General features: G+C 40.8%; 1 protein-coding gene and 1 pseudogene across 6 annotated transcripts in view; one reads left to right on the forward strand and one right to left on the reverse strand.

Moving 5' to 3' along the window:
- FAT3 (FAT atypical cadherin 3) overlaps positions 1–24,834 on the forward strand; it is a 677,141-nt gene that overhangs the window by 101,810 nt on the left and 550,497 nt on the right. The gene's annotated exons all lie outside the window — the stretch shown is intronic.
- Positions 13,648–14,293, reverse strand: LOC107967190 (NADH dehydrogenase [ubiquinone] 1 beta subcomplex subunit 11, mitochondrial-like; annotated as a pseudogene).

Raw genomic sequence — 24,834 nt, forward strand, 5'->3', positions numbered from 1 at the left:
GACATGGGGTTGGACATATTTGCTTTCTAAAGAAACGTGATGTTATTTCAGCAATACCAGGGTAATGAATATTGTGTAGGCAAAAACAATCCGTAGAATATTGCAGACTTCAGCCTAGTTTTTGTGCAAGCTGCTTTCTGAATTAAAGGCATTAAAAACCAGGGAAACAGTTGATCCTAATCCTTCTAACCCCCTTCCATGTGAATTGAACACACTTAATGTCTGTATTACTTATTGGATGCGGTAGACAAAGAAGGAAACATTTCAACCAGCCATCTACCTGTCCGAAAGCCCAGCCTTTCCTTTAGGACAACATCTCTTCCTGTCATTGCCTCCATCAGGATGGTTGTAGTTGATGGTGGATATAATAGATGTGACCTTATTTGACCATGGCTGGCTCTCCACCAAAGGGCATCCAAATAAATAAGCATGAAGCCTGTTGCTCCTAACCCACTCTGCTGGGACCAGGCGCAGCCCGCTAGTGTATTTTCCTTGTACAGTCTGGAGGAACCCAGCCTCTATCCCTGCTTCATCAGAAACTGGAGTCTTATTTTCTATTGGCTATTTACTCTCAAGACTTAGAAATAGGGACCTATATTGACTCACTTCTTATTTAGATTACTGAGTAAAAGTATAATAATTCTTTAATAATTCTGGGAACTGAAGCTTTCTGGAGTCAGCATTCACTGGCCCAGTGCAAAGTAACTGCTTTTTTATCCTACTATTGCACTTGAGAGGCAACTTGAAGTTTCCTTTCCTTTACTCAGTCACTTTTCAAGGGGAAATAGGAATAATCAGAATTTTAAGATATTCTGTATGCAGTATAGGTGCATTTTAAATAATATTTATTAAAAGACATGGAGTTACTTTTGCTTATCATGCAACTTATTACTGAATTTTTCTTTTTTGTCTGTGTTGAAAAGAAAAAGGTGGAAGAAAAAGACTTATGTAGGCTTCCTATTAAAAGGCACCTAGACTGAATAGAAGATTCCCTTTTATTTTTTTTTCTACTTGCAAAGCCAAGAGTCAGAGCCATGGAATCAGAGAATTCAAGTTCTTTATAGTTCAAGCAGAATGAAGCAGGGAATGGACAGAAATAGGTCATATTGTGATTGCAAAACTAGGACAATGAGGAGTTTCTTGGAGGATTCAAGCTCTGATGGATTCTTACTTTGGGGCAGAGCATTTCAGAAAATTCAGAAGCCAAGAGATATAGTATATGGCAGCCTCTAAAATATTTTAAAAACGCTTACTAGTCTGCATATTCTTTTCTTGTAAAAAGAAGTTAAAAGATGCGTTTTCTTTAATCACTTGTCAAGACAGTGGCTTTCTCCAGGATTATAAGACAGTGGATTAAATGTATCTTTCCCATTGCTTGTAGCCCTTGAATGATTTTCAGACATCATTGACTCCACACATGTTTAAAACGGAGTCAGCAGCAGCAACCCTTTCAGTAGCTGAAAGCTCCGGGTCCCATCCACTGGGTCTGCAAATAAGTAGCCATTTGGCAGTGACTCTGAGGAAGTCACTTAACCCAAGAGAGTTCTCACCAATAAAATAAGGGGGATAGTTTGCCTTTTTAACTTCTAAAATGAGTATGGTATTCTCACTTTGGAGTGCAGTTTCAAGGTAATCTTGGAATTCTTGAACTGTTGCTCTTGATCTAAACAGTTACAAAAAGATGGAGAGAGAAGAGGCAGAAATTTCCATGAGTCCCTGTGTCTACCTTTCTTTTTCTCTTTCCAACAAGAGGATAGGGTGGTGCCCATGAAGGCTATGATTTTCAGCCTTGCAGACAGCTCTGGGAGTTGTTTGGGCCCCAGTTCCTGTCTTGTTCCTGCTGCTCATCCATTTAGGATTTGAGTGTCTCTCTCATTCCTTTTTCTTCTCAGTTCTGCCTGGACATTAAGTGCTTTTGACTCCCATACCTTACCCACTCTTGCCCTCCTGCTTCCAAATGCAACTCCCTACCTCCTGTCAACTCCTGCACTCTGAACACGAAATCATACTTAGCTAGTTGCCAGATTATTTGATTAAAGCAGTAGAAGCTAGGGTGACAAACGATGCTATACTTCAGGGATATTTGCATTTTTAACATCTGGTCCTCCTGAAAGGGATCTCCAGTTGGTGAAATATACACAGGAGATAAGAATAACTGAAATGCTTTTGTTCTATATAAAAGGCTTCATATTGATCATTGAGTTTTCTGTAATCATCGTACAAGGTAAATGAACTAAGTAGTGATATCCTCTGGGTATTTTATTTTATTTTACGGCTGAACCTCAGGGATTAATCAGAAATTGTTCAGGGTTATCTGCCTAGAAAGTAACAGAGAAAGAACTTGCACTCAAGTCTTCCCATCCAATGCTCTGGCTTCTCTGTAAGAGCCACTACTTCGCAAGTGCCACCTTACGAGGCACATGACAGCAGTGTGTATAGGGGACATAATGACTTTAGAAGTTGACCACTAAGTTAGATGTAATTCAAATCCATGTGCCCTCAGGTTTGCAGCCATAAAACATCGATTACCACCTTTTTGGCTTTCCACATATTTTAAAAAGTGGATTCATTGAAGACAGAGGTGATGAATTGTGTGGCATAGAGAAGTGGGGATATTTTTTAACTGTGACTTCAGCTGTTGTCCACCTGGGGAGGGAGGTGGGGTGATGTGACAGTGGGGTAAAGCACTAGGCCGCCATCGACTTTGAGGCTTTAAAAGACTGTTTAAATTACCAGATTATAAATAATTACTTAAAAACCTTCAAACAATAAAGAAGAATATGAAATAAAACATACTATCTTTCTCTTTCACTATTCTAATCCCTCTTCTTTTATTTTTGAGTGTGTAATCATCCATACTTTTTTTTTTCAATACCATACAAAAATTGGTGCTATAGTTTCAGCATGCCTCTTTTGCTAGGTATTACATGTGGGGGTGCTATGGTCCGCTCCAAACCTCATGTTGAAATTTGATCCTAATGTTGGAGGTGAGGCTTAATAGGAAACCTTTGGGTCATGGGGGTGGGTCCTTCTTGAAAAGATTAATGCCCTCCCTCCGAGATGAGTGAGTGAGTGCTCTGTTTGTTTCTAGGAGAGCTGGCTGTTAAAAAGAGCCTGGCATCTCCCCTTTTGCTCTCTTGCTTCCTCTCCTGCCACGTGATCTCTGCACATGCTGACTTCCCTTCCCCTTCCATAGTAAGTAGAAGCAGCCTGAGGCCCTCACCTGATACAGATGCCAACACCATGCTTCTTGTACAGCCTGCAGAACACTGAGCCAAATAAACTTCTTTCCTTTATAAATTACCCAGCCTCAGGTAGGCTGTTAATTAAGTTTATATTCTGCTAGTCACTGGAATATGTACATCTTTTTATAGAATTTTTTTTTTCTCTTTGTGAAGACACACTACTGTGAAGGTGTAGTTCCTATCCTTGTCCCAAATTTTTTAAAGCTATTTGTGTTCCACTTAGTTTTTATTTAATAAGAGCTCTTTATTTATTAGGGACTTTAGCTCTTTGTTATAGATGTTGAAAAGGCTTTTTCCTAGTTTGTCTTTTAATTTTGTTTGCAGTATGTTTTTCTGCTCAGAGCTTTTTATTTTATATGTAGTCAAATCTGTTAGTTTTTTTCTTTAGGGCTTCTATAAGGAAGACTTCTCCTCTGCCAGGATTATAGAAATATTATCAAATGTTTTTCTTTCAGAAAGGTTTTTTGCTTTTGTTTTAGTGTATTCTTGATTTTTGTATGACTCCAGGTAGACTTCTAATTTTGCTGTGAAGTTCCAATAGTTAACAATTAGTTTAGGAGAAAAATAAGATATAAAATTTAGTGGGAAAACCAAGTGAACTCCTAGTGATGTTTTTTCTGATCTGGAGACCCATTCAGGGAGGAATTGGTGACCCAAACTATCTATCTGGCACAGGCATCCCCTGCAGCAATTTTCCCAAGCTCTTAGAAGCTGTAAACTAGAGCATGCTCCTGTTTTAAATTCATCAAGGTGTGTTTCAGGCCCAGTTCACCAGAGTGTGATGGTTCATGAGAGAGTGAGTCAGTCATTTGAACTGGTTCCTCAGTAGATGGTGCAAGAGAACAACCCTGATGAACAAGAAGATCCTTACAAGGAGAAACATCCTGAGATGAAGAGGGTTTGTCAGAGTGCAGCAATGCCCCACATGCCGGCTGGATTTTGGAATTTATATTTAATTTAACTCACCAGTAAGCAGATTCACATGTTTCCAATGCAGAATGGGAAGCCAGCAGAGAGAATGGTAAATGTATTCAAATAATATGAGTGTCAAACTGACTTAGGGAACACACATACATACTCAGCTTGGAGGATTGCTTGTAGAAGCAATGAGGTCAGGAAAAGATGCATGTAGAAGAAATTCATCCTAAGAAAGTCTTTCTTAGAAAACAAACAGATCTTAGATTCTTAGGTTAGGAGGATGGTTGTCTGCAAGGCAGCTGAAAAGAATCACTTGTGATCTTTTTCATCTATTTTGAGATGGCTGAAAATAACTTTATATCCATGAAAGGGAACAGAAAAGGATATCAGGATATGAAGGATGTGGTCCTCCTGTGTCTGGAATTGGTGGGTTCTTGATCTCACTGACTTCAAGAATGAAACTGCGGACCCTCGCGGTGAGTGTTACAGTTCTTAAAGGCAGTGTGTCCGGAGTTCCTTCTGATGTTTGTATGTGTTCTGAGTTTCTTCCTTCTGGTGGGTTCGTGGTCTTGCTGGCTTCAGGAGTGAAGCTGCAGACCTTCGCAGTGAGTGTTAAGCTCTTAAGGCGGTGCGTCTGGAGTTGTTCCTTCCTCCTAGTGGGTTCGTGGTCTCGCTGGCCTCAGGAGAGAAGCTGCAGACCTTCGCAGTGAGTGTTACAGCTCATACAGGCAGTGTGGACCCGAAGAGTGTGCAGCAGCAAGATTTATTGCAAAGCGCGAAAGAACAAAGCTTCCACAGTATGGAACAGGACCTGAACTAGTTGCCACTGCTTGCTGGGTCAGCCTGCTTTTATTCCCTTATCTGGCCCCACCCACATCCTGCTGATTGGTCCATTTTACAGAGAGCTGATTGGTCTGTTTTACAGAGAGCTGATTGGTCCATTTTGATAGAGTGCTGATTGTGCATTTACAAACCTTGAGCTAGACACAGGGTGCTGATTGGTGCATTCACAAACCTTGAGCTAGACACAGAGTGCTGACTGGTGCATTTACAATCCCTGAGCTAGACATAAAAGTTCTCCAAGTCCCCACCAGATTAGCTGGACACAGAACACTGATTGGTGTGTTCGCAAACCTAGAGCTAGACACAAGAGTGCTGACTGGTAAAGGTTCTCCAAGTCCCCATTAGACTCAGGAGCCCAGCTGGCTTCACCTAGTGGATCCTATACTGGGGCCACATGCAGAGCTGCCCGCCAGTCCCATGCGGTGCGCCCACGCTCCTCAGCCCTTGGGCGGTGGATGGGACGGGCGCTGGGGAGCAGGGGGTTTGCCTCGTCTGGGAGGCTCCGGCTGCGCAGGAGCCCAGGGGGCGGAGGGGGCGGGGGGAGGAGGAGGGGGAGGCTCGGGCATGGCGGGCTGCAGGTCCCGAGCCCTGCCCCGCGGGGAGGCAGCTGAGGCCGGGCGAGAATTCCAGTGCAGCGCGGGCGGGCTGGCATTGCTGGGGGACCCGGCGCACCCTCCTCAGCTGCTGGCCCGGGTGCTAAGCCCCTCACTGCCCCGGGCCGGCTGTGCTGGCCAGCCGCTCCTAGTGCGGGGCCCGCGGAGCCCACACCCATCCGGAACTCCGGCTGGCCCGCGAGCACAGCGCGCAGACCCGGTTCCCGCTCGCGCCTCTCCCTCCACACCTCCCCGCAAGCAGAGGGAGCTGGCTCCGGGCCTCTGCCAGCCCAGAGAGGGGCCACCACAGCGCAGTGGCGGGCTGAAGGGCTCCTCCAGCATGGCCAGAGCAGACGCGGAGGTCGAGGCTGAGGAGGCACTGAGATCAAGCGAGGGCTGCAAGGGCTGCCAGCATGCTGTCACCTCTCACTCCCAAAGGTCAGAGGGGAGATTATTGAGGGAACCTTGGGCTTAGCCTATTCCCTGAGCCAGGCTAGGCCTCTGTCAGGGGGGAACAGCCACACATAAATGCCTGACATGTCACAAAGGGTGTTCAAAAATTTTCTCAAAAGAAATTTCCCAAGATTAAATTTTCACTAAACCAATTATAACTTAAAATCTACTGAAGAGGAACAAACCTCTTCAGTATTAATGCTTGCCTTCTCTGTCTTGAAGTATAGCTGAAGTAATTTTGTTTGGTGTCTATAGTAGTGCAGGCCACTGTGAACCAGAAACCTGTGCTGTGAGTCCTTGCTCTGGGACCATAAGAGCTGATTGATTTGCCCAAGTCTTAACCTCGTTGAGCTTCAGCTTCCCCATCTGTAAAAATGAGGAATAATGCCTACTTTAAGGAGTTGCAGTGAAGAAAAAGCTAGGTAGTACATTTTAAAATTACCTGAATAATTTGGAAAACCTTGTACAGATGGCAAAGATTTTAAAACATATTAGTGCTGTAAGTGATTGGGAACCTTTTTTTTTGGATTTCTTTCTGATATAGGTCAAGTTTTTCTGAGAGGAGTAAAATTTTTAACTTGACTCATTGTGCCCTGAAGCATCTGGCATTGTAAATACATTTTAAAGAAATATGACATTGGAAGAGAAATTTGAATTGCATTTTTCATATGGTAAAGGGTGGTGTGGTGAGTTAAGTTTTCTAAGGCAACCATCACATTGTCACTGTTTATCCCGTGTCCAGCTAACAAGGTGCTGTGCACAGAGAAAACACTAAGCAGAGACTTGCTGATCACAGAGAACTGAACTGTTCTCCAAATTTAACTGCAATACGTAGAGTTGGGGTATAAATGTCTCTGTTAGAATCTCATAGTGCTTCTGTGTTTCTTCGGCACCTGCTCAAATTAAAATACTGGAATTCCAGATTGGATATCAAAAAGTCTCCCCACTCCTCAATTTGGGTAGAGGAAGGGCAGGATAGAGACAGGCATTTGTGCTTTTAGACTTGTGCCTTAAGTCCACATTGTCACCTACCTGCCACAAAGGCCTGTGACTTCTGAATTTTTTCCAGAACTCACATTTCCAAAAGCTGAGCCTTGGAGAACTCAATGGTAAGGAGATCTCGGCAGGCAGTTCCTGAGGAGGCGCTAGTCGTTCTCCTTTCTGCATTCATACATCCATAAAAGTTGTTAAAACCTCAAGCCTGCTGAGTCCTGAGGGTTCAAGGAGTTGCTGAAAGAAAACTGCCCCTGTTAGCTAACTTGTTTTAACCTCAGCTTCTGAAAGTTGGGGGCCAACCTAAATTCTTCCTGCTACACTTCTGTTGCTGGGCGCCTATCTTTCTTTGTTTCTTGTCTGAGACAGTAAACAGAGGGTAATGGTTGCACAAGCACCAGCTCTTTTGTGATAGCCTGGGAGCTTCATGCAAGGAGTTCTGAACAGGTTGCAAAAGAGAAGCTGTTGCTGAATGCCAAAAAAACCCCCAAACCGAAAACAAACAAAAAAACCCTCTCTCCAGTTCTAGCTTGTTAGCTTTTTCCAAGCCTTTGGGAGCTTGCCTTACCAATCAATGAGTCAGAAACCTTGACAGTTGCTGCAGTAAGAAACTGTCGGGGAGGAATGAAGTTTGCACACTGGGTGATACCAGAGGAAGATTTGACCTGTACTTAGTACACTTCAGCTTTATTTGAATGTTTTTCACAGTCATTAGAAATCAGGCAAGTTTTTAAAGGCAAACATTGAAATGACTTTACATTTTTAAAGTGAAGGTTGCAACACTTAGCATGAGAAGAAAGCTAACAGACAAACCCAAAAACAGTTGAAATGTAGTGGAAAGAGAACTGAAGCAAAAACATTCTCTTCCTAGAGACTGTTTAGGACCTTCAGATGCACTAAACATTGAAAGATGATAACGTGCCCATCTATGTAAGTCAAAACAAAATGAGACCTTTTTGAAATATTACAAAACTCCATGTATGTTGAAACTAAAATAGTGTGTTTCTAGATTTTATGATTGCAGAATTTGGCATTAATCCATGGAAGCTGCCCTATCCCCCTCTCTGCTTTATTCATGTCCTAACAGTTTGCCTGCCTGTTGGAGAATCTAGCAGAGCTATCTGTTGCCCTCTGCCTTTTAACTCTGAGCAAGACATTTTCATTGTCTTGTCCTTGGCTTCCTCAGCGGTACAATGAAAGATAGTTTATACGTTAAATTTCAGGATGCTTTCAGGAACATGATTTTATAAATAGCTCTGTGAGGTTGGGGAGAAGGAGCAAAGTCAGAGAGTTTAAGTGTTTTGCCCAGGGTCCCAAGACAAACAGAAGTACAACTCAGGTCTTCATGTTCTGAGTGTAGTTCCTTCAGCTGTATTGCGTGGGTTTTGAGTTTTTAATAAACTCTAAGGGCATTGTGTTGGGTGATGGACAAAAATATGCAAATAAATGGAGTACTTTATTGCTTCATTATTATTTATTTGGGTAAATATTCATTTGAATGTTGCTATTATGCCTACAAAATGTGTAATTGTTTTATTTTTTAGAATATTAGCACTTTGGAAGGAAAGGCTTTAAATACCTGATAAACACAACAAATATTGAATAATGTGAAGTATTTTAATGAGTTCATATTGACTTTAGTTTGCAAGTTATGGTAATGGAGTAAAGGAAGGGATTTCTTGTTAGGGAAATTGACAGGAATAAAGGGGGTGTGTGTGTGTGTGAGAGAGAGAGAGAAACATTTACAGCTTTTCAGATGTTATTTAATGCTATACACAGTTGTTTAAATGTTAAGAAAATAAAACCTGTAATGAAATACTTTATCATGTCAGATAAAATATATAATTAGGATGGCTGTTTGAGATAAATTTCAGCCTATCTTTAAGATGTGGTAGATCAAGAGTAATTTAACATGATTTAGCGCTGCTATTGCACAGTTAAGTATTGTCTGTGGTTGAATAGATAATGAAATGCAGTGCATATAAGGTATGTTTTATTTCTTCTTTTTTTTTTTTCTAAATGAGAGTTTCATGAAAACCTCTCTGAGGTATTAAAAGTCCTTTTCTGATCTGAATAAATATTTTCTCTTCAGGCAGGTCATATATTATAGTTTGTTTAACAAAATAAAGGCTTGTGGCAGAAGCACATGAAATGCAGATAATGGTAAAATGACACTAAACATAGCCCCTCAGGGCAGGTGTGGAGTGTTATTTTAGCAGTAAACCCCTTCTTATTACAGTGTCTGTCATGGGTGTTTTGGAAGCAGCTGACCTTCTTTCTTACAAAGTGGCTATAAAACCACATCCTGACTTCTTTTCCTTTATCATGGACTTAGATACTCCAGAACTGAGGTACTAACCTTCTTGTCTTTGGCTTTGTGAATGTCCTAACACAATGTAATCTAAAGTAAATGAAAAACTGAATTGGAACTCAGATTTTCTTGTTTTTTAAATGGAATTTTCTGGCCTATGTTCTTGATACCCACTCATTTAGAAAATTTGTTGACTAAAAATAGTTTTGGCATATAATCATGGGGATTTGTAAGTGGAAAAATAATACATTAAACAATAATACATATATAAAGTACTAAAGCTGGGATAAATTAACTTGACTAAAGGGCCATGATATTTTCTTAAGATAGCCTTTTTCAGTTTAGGGTTCCTTATCAAATCCTTCTGCTTCTTATCTATCTACTCCCCTCAATTATATCTCACACATGTTAGCTACAAGAGCCATCATTTTCCTGAAGCAGCTCTTCCATCATGGTGCTAACCTGATCATTAAAGGAAAAAGCAGGTAGGGAGGGGGCTCCTGAAGTGCCCAAGTTTAAAGTTCATGGTCTTCATTTTGACATTTAGGGCTTGTGCTTTGTTCACCCTGTGTATGAGCTTCCTCCAGTTGAACTATACTGGGTCACTGATTCTTTCTCAGACAGTTCTTGCACTTTCCCACATCTGTGTTTTTACTTCCTCTGCTCCATCTGGATTTCGGGCCAAAAAGATTCCAGTTAATCATTAGAATTGTTTCTGTCTTCTGTGATCCACCTCAGATGAGAGCATAATAACATGGTGGGTAAGAGCCTAGGCATTGGAATTAAATACACTTAAGTTGGAATTATAGCTCTACCACATATGAATGAGAACATAAGCCAAATACCTTAATTAACCAAGCTTGTCTAACCTGCCTTATTTTGTTGTTGTTGTTCTGTTTTGTTTTGTTTTAGGCTTTTAGCAGCTTGAAGACATGGTTTTTGGGTTCTGTCTCTAGTGATAAGCGGAAGAGAGGGTTGAGGAAGGGGCTTTACTGGCCCAACCAGAAACAGAAACTGAAAACCCATGACTGTATTCTCTCCCTTGGGCACCCTTAAAACTCAGTTTTACCATCCATAAAATGGAGATAATGATACCCACCGAGTTTATTGTGAGAATAAAATAAAATAATGTATTTAAGGCATACATGATTACAATATCTGGCAATTGGTAGGCACTTAGTAAGATACTATTTATTGCCTTCTATTCCATAGAGTACCTCCATTTTCTTGCTCCTACACAGCAATTAGTCCCTGCTCTGTGTCCTCATAGCCCTTTGTTTCCTTGCTTTATAGTATTTGCTATGTTATGTTAGTATTTTCCCTCCCTTAAGTTCCTTGAAGTTGATCTCTGCTAGGTATTTCATAAATGTTGGCTGAATTAAATTGAGTTACAGAACCAGTGTACTTAACAACAGTGGGGTTTAAGTGATCTCAGCGTTAAAAAAGTAGAAATTTTAGATAATTGATGGCTCCAAGGTCATGCCAAGAACCCAAGCACCATATTTTTATGTATAAAAACTGGACAGCAAGCTGAAAATCAGCAGAATAGAAGGCCAGATACTTATAAGTCCTACCCAAATGACTGGGGAGGAATGAAGAGGTCAAATAGCTGTCTTAGGTCATTCAACTGCTTTGCAATTCCACATGTGGAATCATGTTAATGGTATTTGGGCTTCAGCACCATTGGTCTGATCCTTTGTAAAGTTACAAATATTTATTATAATAGTGATTCCTGTGTGTTTCAGATTCTCCTTAAGTCATATTAGTAATTTAATTCTCTGACTTACCCTGGAATCATTGAAATTCTAGTATAAGAGAGTCAAGGATTCAAGTAAAGCAGCAGCTGGCCCTGGGACCTGGGACCAAGAGGGAGGTTTAGTAAGTCATCAGTGTCTGTCCAGCTGTCTCTCTGCACCTTGCCTTCTTCTCTTCTCTATACAAGTGTGTTTTCTCTCAGAATCCCCTTATTTGGTGGAGAATTTGAAGCTGCAAGTCCTGTAACATAATCAGAATTCTCCAGATTCTAGCCTTGATCAAAAACTAGAAAAACCATGGAAGTTTTTTTATAAGCTCTAATTATGTTCAAATTACCATTCTCTCTACTTCTGCCTCATAAATATACATCTTACCTTAAAAGTATTTTTTTTTTCTCCATGAAAACAGTACCAAGGCATTTTTGAAGGAAGGGCGGGATGTTTGGTACTCTCCTCAGTTATATCTCATACACAGGAGCTACAAAGCATTTATACTCTTCCTAAAACATCTCTTTAATCAAGGCCCTTCTTTGATTCCCCCTCCCCATCAACAAAAGCTAAAAGGGAGAAAAACTTTTGCATTTTCTCCTCAGTTTAAATAGATTACAGTTAGTGAGAAAATTGAGGGTGAAAATTGAATTGGTAAGCAATGTAGTTGACCAGTATTCAAATATTTACATTTTGCCATGTCTTCTCATTTAAAGTGAGATCATGAAGAACGGAGACTAATGACTTAAAGGGGAAGGCTGGGTGTGGTGGCTCACCCTGTAATCCCAGCACTTTGAGAGGCCAAGGCAGGTGGATTGCTTGAGCCCAGGAGTTTGAGATCAGCCTGGGCAACATGGCAAAACCCTGTGTCTACTAAAAATACAAAAATTAGCCAGGTGTGGTGGCATGCACCTGTGGTCCCAGCTACTCAGGAGGTGGAGGTGGGAGGACCCCTTGAGCCTGGGAGTCAAGGCTGCAGCCATCCATGATTGCACCACTGCACTCCAGCCTGGGTGAAAGACTGAGACCCTGTTTCAATAAAAAGGGAGAATAACATCATTCCATTTGGTAGATCTTTAAAAGTAAGAGTAATGCATTTTTAATTTTAACAAAATTAAAATTTAATGAATTATGCCTTATGACTTGACAGGTTCCGCTTTTATCAGGATCCATTTTATACCTTCTACAAAAGAGACTGATCTATTGCCTAGGGTTTTTCTTTCTTTCTTTCTTTTTAATTTTAATCATCTATAGTGGGATTCCAGAAAATACTGTCAACAAAGAAGTGATTCTGCCCATGAGTTAGGAGGGCACACCCCACTTGCAAATAATGCCATTCATTCATGTCTAGCTTATCATTCTTTCCCTGGTAGAATGTGGAAACCCTACCTGGAGGAGAAAAGATAGCTGCCTCAATTATGGAAGATGCCAGTTGAAACAGCCCCAGGCCAGCATATGTGAAACCTGTTCAGAGTTTCTCTCTTCTATGGGTGAAGAGCTGACTCAGATAAGAATTGGCCACAATTAAATTAGGCTTACGTGAGGGAATGTCAGGCTGGAGGCACTGCCCTGCGTGTTCACCATTGATTATACCTGTGGAAATTCTTATCCAGAAGGGACTGGTGTCACCAGGATCTTGATGAGCTCTGCATATATTACAAAGGAGAAATGCTTACTACATTAAAAGTCTGATGATGTCGCCACAATGTTTGATGATGCCGCAGCAGGAACATTAGACATGAAACCATCTTTGTCCTCTGCTGACTTTGAGTATCTTTGGGAGTTACCTGTAGTCCATTTGTCCCCATCTTATGTGTTAGATCTATCTTCTGTTGGTCTACATGAGAAACCTAAACACTTGTTTTTGTTAAAAAAAAAAAAAAAAAAAAGGGAAAAATAATCCCCACCTATCTTTCCCTCCTGACTTAGACACCGAATGTATTCAAAGTTCCTAAATGATTTCAAATTGAAGGTTTCACTCTTTGACTTGTTATTTAGGTTAAGTGGCTTTCTTGACAGGCAAGAGTTTTGCAATCGATTAGATGATGGACAGAAGGTGATGTATTGTAATTATTGTGCATGTCCTTGGGTTTAAGTGAGGTAATTGTATGAAATTATGTAGTCAATAGCTACTCCCTCCCACTTTCATTCCAAAAATATTGTGGCTCTGCTGTAAAGCTCAGGTGTTCTGCACCTTACATAAAAAACCTTAAAAGTACCATCCCTAAAGAAGGCTTATTTAGAAACATATATATATTTTTTATTTTGAATTGTGTAAAAAAAGAAACATGTAAAATTGACCATCTTAGCCATTTTTAAGTGTACAGTTCAGTAATGTTAAGTATATGCACATTTTTTTTTGCAGTTGTAGGTTAGTGGTTTTGAGGTGGCCCTAGTCTAGGATCAAGGGGACACTGTGTGTCACATCAATTATGAACATGTTATAAAAGGAAATTGAAAATGAAATTAAAATGGAATCAGTGGAGAAGGAAGAAGGAGATATAGTAGGACAATTATTCCAAAATCAATCCCAAAATCAAACAGACACAACAAAGTCCAAAGTTTCAAAAACATCAGATTGGTATGCATTGACTCCTATGGATTTTTTTTTCAGACTTTCAGCCCCTTTAATTAGGTCAGAATGGCAGGCAAGGGTTGGGGAAGGTGGTGCTTCTTGAGCTCCACTCAGCAACTGGTCAGTTCTCATCCTCTGGCAACTGGATCGTGCTGGGGTCGAAGCAGTTGGATTCCATGATGGGAAGGTCTTTGGCCTCTCGGTATTTCACAAGCATCTCAGCTCTGCAGTGGGCCCACTCTCGCATCCTGTAATCAGGCAGATAGGCCACAAAGGTGCTGCCAAGGACCAGGACAATGGAGACGCCAAAGAAGAAGACAACTCACATGTTCCAGATGTCCAAAATGGGGTCCTTGTCATAGCAATGGGAGTCTGGGTTCTTCTCATAGAAGTTTTTGTCCTCAGGATCTGGGTCCTCCTGCCAATGTACGGTCAGTTCCGGGGGCTGTTTTCCCACCACAGCAGACAGGGCGACCACAGTCCTGGAGAAGCTGGATTCCCAGCAGACGTGGGTGGCCAAGAGCCTTTGCGTCGCCACTGCCGCCAAAAGACCGGGAGCGCTCAAACTTAACAGCCCAACTGCCATGACAGATAGTCCTACAGGGTCTCCAACTCCTATAGACTCTGTGGATTTTATAATACAGATGATAAAGATTTGATGCCTTTACATGAACTGTAAAGGACAAAATTATACAAATAATTAATTTATCTGCTTCATGTTTACTTAGTGGAGAGATCAATATTATGATGGCCTAGAACAGAACTGAATTTTTTGGCCATTTTTAATAAAACCAAATAACCAGAAGGTATTTGATTAACAAAATCAAATAATCTGAAACTATCAGATAATTTTTCTTGATGGTCTGGTAGTGAAATGTTGAATCCAAGTAAACTCGAGTAGGAGAAGTAGAGTCCTAGGCTATATGACTTTCATCTAAGATTCTGTGAGAGGATGGCAAATAAGCATGTTCTTTGGTCTTCCATTAAAACCCTTTTAAAATATAATAGTATTATAACCACTTACTTTTGGTCTGGGGCTTGGACCCTCATTTTATTGTTGCCATCCGCCAGCCTGTGTGACATATACTCAGCCCTCAGAAGCATTGTTTTACTTCCCTGGTGAGGCTGCTGCTGTAAACATCCACTGAAGTTCCTGCCTCTTAACATCCCTGACTCTAGAAACACAAACCTTTAAGTTAGCTTAGATAACATAGCAATGATGTGTAAGATCTTGCAACCTGGTAAGAACTTATTCTGTGTTAGCTATTTGCTACACTGTTTCCCAATTCAACAAATATTTCTTTAATGCCTGGTACTTGATCTTGCAGAAATATGTGTGAGGCAAAGGGTAGTTGATACCCAATTTCTGGTTCAGGACATTTAGTCTAAGTAATTTTTTGCCAATTTTATCATTTGTTCTTTCTCCCAAAAACATAAAAGTAATGGAAGGATGGTATTGTTAAGCCACATAAGGCTGGGAGCTAACATTTTTCTTTTTGATCTGGAAAACAGTTTTTTTTTTTTTTTTTTGAGATGGAGTTTCCCTCTCATTGCCCAGGCTGGAGTGCAATGGTGAGATCTCAGCTCACTGCAACCTCTGCCTCCTGGGTTCAAGCCATCCTCCTGCCTCAGCCTCCCAAGTAGCTGAGATTACAGCTGACTGCCACCACACCCGGCTAATTTTTGTATTTTTAGTAGAGACAGGGTTTCACCATGTTGGCCAGGCTGGTCTCGAACTCCTGACCTCAGGTGATCCATCTGCCTCGGCCTCCCAAAGTGCTGGATTACAGGCGTAAGCCACCGCACTTGACGGAAAGTAGTTCTTGAAAACAGTAGTATAGTCTATTGGATTATTCAAGTTCAAACCTCGAAGTACTTGTTGTACAAGCTTTTCTGTTGCTAAATTCCTTATTAATATCATTTACTCTTATAACATTTGTTGCCAAATCATGGGCATTGAAAAGCACGTTTCTGGGCTTACATTTGTAGTGGCTGAATGACATTTGTTCATAATGGTCAAATCACTAGAGCCTCTTCTTTAGATTTTTTTTTAAAAAACGAGGAAATAGGAAAGGCATGTTAAACACAACAATAGAAATCTATTCTAAAAGAAAATTCAGATCTGAACTCCTTGGGTGGAATAGTTTGGTAAAGGTTAAACAAACTTTCCCTGACTCTTGTGGGACATTAAAATAAATTTCATCTAAATTCTTGTCAGCTTCCCTGTACAGCTGCCCTAAACATCTGCTGTGGATGCTCAAAATTGCTGCTTTCCCCATTTCACAGTTTACATATGCTGTGTAAACTATTTATTTGTATTACATAATTAGTGGCAACATGTACACTTGGTTTTTAACAACATATACTCAGGGGTGGCCTAGAAGAAAACTATCTACTTACCTACATGGAATGAGGCTTCTTAGTTTAAGGCTTGTCAAAGCAATGATCCTATTTCCTTTGCAGAAGCTGTTGATATTAAGGAGAGGCATTTAAAATCTGTTTAGGTTATTGTAGCTTGGGGTAGAATTATGGGGATTGTGCTTGATTTCACAATGCAGGGCAGGATTTGACAGCCGCTGCCTCGTAAACCATGCTGCAGAGTAAAATGATTTCCTCAAAGCCATGGAAAAGTGAGGCCACTTGAAGGCCTGGGAGGCTGTGGTCTTGGTAGTCATGCAGAGAAAATTATGCGAGCCTCTGGAGAGGTGGCCCTGTGTTGACTTGAGAAGATTAGTCTTCTGGGGTCTTGATTTTGTTGGCAGAATAAATGCGTCTGTAAAGAGTGAGATACGAGTCAGGTTGGCCAAAAACTAGAGAACATTAGTCTTTGGGAACAAACGGGGATTCTAGCTGTCAAGGTTGACTGATGGCCTTGCTACATGCGAACAGTTCCTGGAGAAATCTTGGTTCTACCACCAAGAGGTGATGGATCATTAATTCTCTGTTGTGGGTGGGGACCTCAGAACCCAGTCAGGTTTACATTGTAGGGATGGAAGTCATCCCAGCTCCAGTGGAAGGGAACCCAGTTTCTAACCTCAGCCATGCAGAGCTGACCTTGCATGGAGCATGATCCCCAGAACCTCTCAATGGCAGCAGAAGAGCTCTATGCAGTGCCTCAGCTATGTAAAAATTCCTTTTGGGAATTGTTTTTTTCTATTAATATATCATTGGCTCTATCCTTCCCAATGTAGTTGAATTAGTTCCGCTAATCTAGGGTTTCTCAATTTCAACAATATTGACATATTAGGCATGTAAGTTCTGTGTTTTGGGGGCTGTCCTAGGTAGGACATTTAGTAGCATCTCTGGCCTATACCCACTAGATGCCAGCAACATCATTCTCATTGTGATAACAAAAAATGTCTATAGAGATTGCCAAATGTCCCATGGGGGTCAAAATTGCCCCTTACTCTATGGGAAAACACTGATCTAATCCTATGTTTTCTTGGAGTTTCATAAGACATTTGTAGTTCATTACACAACAAATATTTATTGAGCACCTACTATGTGCCCAGTAGTATGTACGTTTTGTGTGGGGTAACTGATGTCCAAAGAGAAAGTGCCTTTCTTCATTCGGTTTATAGTCAAGTTGGAGTAACAGATATTAGTCAAATAGTCTTACTAAAACATATTTAGAATAATAGTAAGTATTGCAAATGAAATGTTCTGTGTGCTCTGAGGACACATGACAGGGGCCAGACCTAATTGTGGAGATGACATAAATCTGTCCTGAGGAATATGGAAGCTGCAGTGACTCTGTGCATGTTTTTATGATGGGAAATCAGGGAAGGGGAAGCCAGCTGAACTTGGGAAATGTGCAGACTCCTGAGGTGGGACATGCTCTACTAGGATCAAAAAAAGGCCAGTGTCACTGGAAAGCAGAGAGTGGTTTGAGATAAGCCAAACAGGAAGCCAGGGGCCAGGCGCGGTGGCTCAAGCCTGTAATTCCAGCACTTTGGGAGGCCAAGACGGGTGATCACGAGGTCAGGAGATCGAGACCATCCTGGCTAACACAGTGAAACCCCGTCTCTACTAAAAATACAAAAAATTAGCCGGGCGTGGTGGCGGGCCCCTGTAGTCCCAGCTACTCGGGAGGCTGAGGCAGGAGAATGGCGTGAACCTGGGAGGCAGAGCTTGCAGTGAGTGGAGATGGTGCCACTGCACTCCAGCCTGGGCAACAGAGCAAGACTTCATCTCAAAAAAAAAAAAAAAAGCCAGGCTCAAATTTGGCAGAACCTTTTCAGCCACAGCCTTGTCAGTTTTGGTCTTTATTATCCTGAAAGCATGGGAAAGGCATTGAAGTGTTTCTGCAGGGCTAGGATTTGTGTAGGTTTCAGCTAAGTGGCTGGTTGGTTGTAGCAGGAGTGCTGTGGAGGGGATGAGAGTGGAGATGTCAGACTGTTAAGTGGCTTAAGGCTGTAGGGTTGCTGTCATCTTTTGCACAGTCAACTGATGCCTGGCCCCTTAATTGTTCTCTCATTCACCTCATTGGCTGTGAAGTGTAATCTGCTGTGTCTCCACGGCCTTAACTGTATTTGAACTCACTGAGTTCATATACATTCATGTTCTGTTTGAACCGTCTGCATTGGATTGCTTTCTGACTCTGGCTTTCAGTTTCAAAAATGATACCAGGATCCCAAAGAGGGGATTGGAGGAGCAAAACAAGCTGATTGTCCTTGGTAACTTCATTTCAAGGATACAACATGTCCTAGGAAGTCACTTCATTGGCCATACCTTACCCACCCTGAGTTCTAATTCTTCCAAAGATCCATGTTGACCTGTTGTTAGGAATATTCTGTGGGTAGTCCCATGTGGTGATTGAAGGGGTGACCTTGGTCTCATTAGCACTGAGTACTAACTAATCCAGGCAATGTGGGCTTATATGCACCAGTCAATAATAAATAACTTTAATGGGGACTATGGGAGAGCTGAAGGAGCCAGATTTGCATTTCGCCTTCTTAGCTAAGACGCAGTTGTCAAAATTTGGGATGTGCAGCAGGATTTGCGGAGATCCGGAAGACTAGTTTTCTCTTAGGATGAGCTCCATCAACTGGCTTTGTCTTAGTCTCTGTGGCAGCACCTCTAGGGGGCAGCATTCTACTCAGGCCAACTCTGAAGGGCTGGGCGATGTCACACCTGGTCTATTTGTGGTTGCCTTGGGATAGTAACCCTGTCCTGGACCTAGAATGTTAGGCTGAGGTTGCTTATGCTGAAATAACTAGCTGGAGGTTCTTGGACACTTTCTTTAAGGCGTGTCTACAAAAATGTCTACAGATGTCCTGTCCCTGTAAGAAAATATGTTTTCTTAAGTGAGCATATAAGAAGAGGACCCCACTGACTCAGGATTCTGCAGCCTCGGGCTCTTTAGTGGAGATGGAGGGTAGTTGAGAGGTGTCCATGTTGACCTGTTCTTAGGAAGAAAGACTCTGTGAGTAGTCCCCTGTGGTCATTGAAGGGGTGACCTTGGTCTCATTAGCACTGAGTACTAATCCAGGCAATGTGGGCTTATATGCACCAGTCAATAATAAATAACCTTAATGGGGAATACGGGAGAGCTGAAGGAACAAGATTTGCATTTTGCCTTGTTTGCTAAGACACAGTTTTCAGTGATGGTAATATCAGGAGACAAGACTGACAAGATTTCTGGATTGTCAGCAAACTTTTGGATTGTATTCCTTGACCCACATGCAAGCTCTTTTAAATCCTTGGAATTCTTATTGCTGCCTATTTCCAAATAAGCTTCTTTTTCTCATCCCATGTTATAATTTCTACCTCTCTGCAGTATGTTCATCCTTCTATTAATATATGTTAAGCTGTTTGGTTTCTTCTTTTCCTTTTTGAGTTCATTCAGATTGCTGCCTGAAATACTCTTTTAGAGTCTCAGCCATTTCGTGATATATTGTTTCTTTATTTCTTGCATAATTATTTTCTCCCTTCTCCTCTCCTGATACTCATCTGCTCATATCCCAACCTTCATGAAGGCAGATATAGCTAATGTTATCCCATTTTAGAGAGCTGAGTGTGTATCACTCTTCTCATTCAATTCATTTTAGCAAGTTTTCATTGTCTACCTACCATGGATGAACTCAGTGTTGCTGCCTTACATTCTTGGGAGACGTTTAGCCAAATAGACAAGCACTTACAAAACCACCTGCTTGAGCCTGTGTCTGCTCTGTCTAGGGCAAGAACTGGTCCCATGTGTAAACGTGGTAAGATTTGGAACTGAATTATTATTCTCTCATAAGTCCTCCACAAACTTCATGATGTCTTATCATTTATTACATCTTTTCTTGGAGTTTCCATTCTTTGGAAAATGGTCACGTGATGCCCCTTCACCTCAGTGATGTATGGCAGCTCTGCGTATGCCCAAGCCTCCCCTCCCCACCATGCACTGGCTTTCCCCTTGCCCTACGTTACCATCTCTTTCTCAACAGGAAAGGGGTGCAACAAGGGAAGGTCCTCTATCTTCTGCTTTCGTATCTTCCGATTTTACTTTGTAGATTCTCTTTTCCTTGAAAGAGACTCACTTTTAAAGAGGAATGGCAATTGGGATGGCTAAAAAGATGTTAACTTTTGGAAATATAACAGATGGCAGGAACTTGGCAGAGCAGTAAAAATCCATTGTGTCAGACTGTAGCAATCAGAGGCTCTCCAAGCACTTTTTTTTCTGAACTACATTTTGCCCCCTGACTATTGGAATTAACACTATTTATTTGTTCCATTTGAAATGATTTGGCCCCTTTTCTCTTCCAAGCTGTTTTTCCAGAGTAAGTGCTATTACTAGAAAAGGTTTTCTTTTTTTTCTTTCTTTTTTAAAAATTGTAAGCATGAGAGAATACTAATATATTTACCCTTTGGTTTCTGTCAGCGAGGCCTACAAGAGAAAAAATGAAATCATGCATTTTTCTGGCACATTTTTTCAGACAGCCAAGCATAGGAGCAAATTATATCCTCTCCTTACTTTTTTTTTTTCTCTTATACCATGATGAATTTCTTTCTCCAGAGAGAGAAGTGATTTTTAAAAGGCTTGAACAACATGCTAATCTTTCCTTCTGATAGCCCCTGGTTGAATTACTCCTGAATTTGAAGCATTTAGTGATGAAATGATACTTGACATTAACCAGTGTTGTATGGAAATATTTCTAGTACCTGGGGAGAAAATAAAGGAGGGTATTCATAACACTGCCGCTGTGTGGCTGAATCTTCCATTTTTCTCAGAATCAACTTGAATTACTCTTGCTGCATGCTGACTGACTTCTTTCCTAAGAGACCACTCTTAGACAGGAAGATTTGCACCACTGGAAAAAGTTAGAATTTACAGTATTATTATAATGAAAAAGGTTGGGTTTTGGTCGTAGTCTACTTGGCTATTTGGCAGAACCAGCTGAAGGCTTTGGTTTGGGATTTTTTTTCCCTTGTGCAGAATGACAAAGGTGATATCATATCCCTGTAAATAAAATACTCTTCTTGTTATAAAGCCATACTTAGACTTAGAGCTCAGGGTAGACAAGCAGAGTTTTCCACATAGAGGTGAAATATGACCTTGGCTTTTGGTTTTATATCTCAGGATATTTTTGACTTGGCCGACTACTTTTGGCCATTGACTAAGTAAAACTAGATAAGAAAAATTATGAAAATATATGGATGATTATTCAACCTTGAGAAGATTCTTCTCTTCGTGTTAGACCTTTTAGCTCACAGAACTGTGCAAATTCTCTAGTTGCTTTTTTTCTAGTGGGAAAAAAGTTTAGCACAGCAAATTATGGAGCAGTTGTCTCATTCTTCAGTCGAAATGTGGGGATGTGTTTATATGACAAGTATTGGAACAGTTTCTTCAGGGATAACACTCAGCTTAGTTAACATGAGAATTTGTACCCTATGATATGGTGTAGGAGGAAGGAGAATAATGAAAGAGTCTTCAGAATCTTGGGATTGATTATACCTCACTTCCAAAGCTTTCCAGGCAGCTAGAGCCACAGTGTCTAGCTTAGACTCAACGTTGACCCAATTCTATTTCACAAAACACTCTTTCTTTAAGACTTTGCAGTATAGGTGTGGGGTATAGGGGGAAAGAAAGGAATTCATGATCAAATAGATTTTTGAAATTGTACATATTATATCCCTTGGGATCCCAAATTACATAGCATGATTGTGCATGTAACAAGTATTTACTGAATTCTGACTATGCACCATGGAACTTTATTTCTAATAGTAAAAGTAGACAATAGGTGCTGTAGTCCTCACTTATCCATGGTTTCACTTCCCAATGTCTCACTTATCTACTGCCAACCACGGTCCCAACATATCAAATGGAAAATTACAAAAATAAACCATTCATAAGTTTTCAATTTCATGCCATTTTGAGTTACCTGATGAACTCTCAGTTCATCCCTCACTATTCCTCCAACGTCTTGCTGGGTTGAGAATCCTCCCTTTGTCCAGCGTGTCCATGCTGTGCATGTTTTCCGCCCCTTAGTCACTTAGTAGCCATTTTGTTATCAGATCACCAATCCTGGTATTGCAGTATTTGTGTTCAAGTCACCCTTACTGTACTTAATAATGGCCCCAAAGCTCAAGAGTAGTGATTCTGGCAATTTTAATATGCTGGAAAGAAACTGTATACTGCTTCCTTTAAGTGAAAAGGTGTAATTTCCTGACTTCATAAGAAAAGAAAAAAATGCTGAGATTGCTAAGACCTAGAGTAAGAGTGAATCTTCTATCCATGAAGTTGTGAAGAAGGAAGAAGAAATCTGTGCTGGTTTTGCTGTCACACCTGAAACTGCAAGAGTTACAGCCACAGTGTGTGATAAGTGCTTAGTTTAGATGGAAAAGGCATTAAGTTTGTGGGTGGAAAACATAAACGGTAACACAGCCCGATTGATGGCAATTGGGTTTGGTTTCAGGCATTCACTGGGTGTCTTGAAAGGTACCCCCCTCAGATAAGGCTGGGGGAGGGCACTATATCTACTGTGCTTTCATATGGAGATTAAAAAACAGAGTAAATTTTTAGAGATGACTCAGGCTGGGAGATGAGGGAGGTTTATTTTGGAGCATATTAAAGGCTCCAGGAAGTTCTACTTTAAGAAACCTCTTTATCTTTGTTCAACTAGTGTTTCCTAAAGAGTATTTTAGTTGCCTGCCTATACAGAATTAGTGTGTCATGGAACACAGTTTGGGAAATAGTGGGCTAGCTATTTCCACAGCGTCTCTGTGTTTTATGATTATAATTCCTATTTGGACTGATGTTCATTTCATCTTCTCCCTGGAGCCTGCTGTAGAGTTAATGGTGTATGCTGACTAGCCCAGTCTCCCTCACCAAAAATTGATTCAACTTTTACCATTTCAAGGCTGTTTGTTAGATACTGTAAGAAGAAATAAGGCCCATAACTTTTCTTCAAGGAGCTTATGGTCCAATGTATACTTTAAAGATACACATAAGTAACTAATCTAAGGAAGACAGTACTATCAGAAAGGTAGGTAGAAATAAAATACAGACAATATTTAGAGCAGTGGTTCTCAAAGTGGGGTCCCAGGACCAGAATCTCTTCAGAACTTGTTAGAATTTTAAATTCTCAGGCCCCACCCCAGATCAACAGAGTCAGAAACTCTGCAGTGGTACCCCCAAATCTGAAATTTAACAAGCCTTATTATGGTTCTGATGGTCTCTAGAGTTTAAGAGTCATAGCTTTAGAAGAAGTGGTGCTCACATTTGAATGGGGAAGCTCCAAAATAGCTTCGTAGAATTGGTGGGTGGCATTTTATCTAAACCTTCTGAGTAAAACTTGTAGGTGCAGATGGGTAGAGACCTGCATTCCTAAAGGAGGCAAGAGCTGTCAGAGTCAAATTCACAGCGGAGATCTCAGGTCTAGTTTTGGCTTTTTTATAGGCAAGCTGTGTGACCTTGTTCAAATCACATAACCTGTCTCAATCTGTTTCCTCAATGGTTAAACTAGGGTGTTGGGGTAGATAAGCTTATGATCCCTTTGGCTGTAAAACTCAGTGACTTTACATGGCTTTAGCTCAGTATTTCATTATATAATGTGAATAATGGCATAACCTAAATTATTGTGATTCAAATACTTAGTATATTATCTTATACATTCTCTAGCTACAGTGGTTTGTATTTTAAAGAAATAACTTGCATCAAACCCTTTTTCTTCTTTTCAGGCAGCCATTAGCACCAACCAGGGAGTAAAACTTTATTCCCAAGTATGTCATACGAGCAGTCTATAACTGATTTCAGGAGCAAGGACCCAGAACATAAAGTAGCGCCATGAGAATGGTAATTTGGGTGGTATCAGAATAGGCTGCTCTAGAAGATAGGGCTAAGCAGTATCTGGCTGTTCTGGGACTCATCATTGCAAGGAGAAATCTTGCTTGAACTCCCCAGGAATTAAATGCTAGGTCTAAGGAGTAGTTCCCTAATGCAGCTGTAGTTTTTGGAGTTTGAAAGTGCACACACGGGAATTGGAATCAATTACAGAGCTCTGGCAATAGCTTTTGGCTATGTCACCATGCACAGGACCTCTCTGTGGCATTGACTCTGACCCCTGGCACAAGTTTGTGATCTGTGAAAGGGTAGCTTTCATATTAGGTGTGGTCCCTCTCTGGACCCTTTATCCTTACCTCAGTTTTACTTGTTTTTTGTTTTGTATCCCTGCTTCTGAAAACCTTAATAATTATGTCAGTTAATATTCACGGAATATTTACTATGTGCCGGACACTATGTTAAGCCTTTTACCTGAGAGTGTGAACTCTTATACTCCCCATTTTAAAGATAGAGAAACTGAGATTTAATGAAGCTTTCAATATTAGCCCCAAAGTCACCCAGCAACTAGATGGCAAGTCCTGGATTCAACTCAGGTTTCTCTGACCTTTGAGGCTAACATAGTGTTCTTCCTTTGCTTTTAGTAAAGAAAGGACATTCTTTCCTTTACCTTTGATGTGTGTTTTTTTCTACTGGAAAATAAAACGTAGGGTAGGTTGTAAATTTTACTCCGTGTCTTGTGATTCCCAGATTTTGTCTTCTCTAAAATCTGGCTTTATTAATGATAATAGCTAACAATTATATACAATGTGCCATGAAGTGTTTTAAGTATTTTCCATTTATTAACTCAAATCCTATTCAGTAGGCATTATTGTTCTCATTTTATAGAAGAATAAA

The sequence above is a fragment of the Pan troglodytes genome, chromosome 9 (genome assembly GCF_028858775.2).
Source record: "Pan troglodytes isolate AG18354 chromosome 9, NHGRI_mPanTro3-v2.0_pri, whole genome shotgun sequence".
NCBI classification, from domain to species: domain Eukaryota; kingdom Metazoa; phylum Chordata; class Mammalia; order Primates; family Hominidae; genus Pan; species Pan troglodytes.